This window comes from Bison bison, unplaced genomic scaffold (assembly GCF_000754665.1).
Source record: "Bison bison bison isolate TAMUID 2011002044 unplaced genomic scaffold, Bison_UMD1.0 scf7180017864199, whole genome shotgun sequence".
Taxonomy (NCBI): domain Eukaryota; kingdom Metazoa; phylum Chordata; class Mammalia; order Artiodactyla; family Bovidae; genus Bison; species Bison bison.
Genome location: NW_011494771.1, coordinates 1,190,522 through 1,190,914, shown reverse-complemented (window position 1 = coordinate 1,190,914; position 393 = coordinate 1,190,522). Strand labels below are relative to the sequence as shown.

At 57.3% G+C, this 393-nt stretch overlaps 1 protein-coding gene across 2 annotated transcripts in view; it reads right to left on the bottom strand.

The window, feature by feature from the left end:
• Nucleotides 1–393, bottom strand: part of ASAP1 (ArfGAP with SH3 domain, ankyrin repeat and PH domain 1) — a 340,720-nt gene that overhangs the window by 291,940 nt on the left and 48,387 nt on the right. The gene's annotated exons all lie outside the window — the stretch shown is intronic.

Sequence of the window (393 nt, the reverse complement as noted above, 5' to 3'; positions counted from 1 at the left end):
CCTTCCACTGAGCTTCTGTGTGCTGGGCACCCCACATCTCAGGCTGGGTTCCCTCAGAAGCAGAGCCTGAAACAAGGATTTAAAGAAATGATCCCAGGGAACCAGGACACAAATGGAAAGGAAGCCAACAGAGGTGCATGGAAGAGCAGCCTCCAGCCGAGGGCAATGGGGCTCCAGCTCCAGTAGGGATGCCGGGGAGAGGCTGGAACACACCTCAGATGGTGCGCCCGTAGCCAGGGGGCTGAGGCAATTATTCCCAAACTCTTTTCCTTACTTGGCAGGGGGCTTCTCCTGTGGGAGACCCGGGTTCGATCCCTGGTTTGGGAAGATCCCCTGGAGAAGGGCATGGCCACCCACTCCAGTATTCTTGCCTGGAGAATCCCATGGACAGAG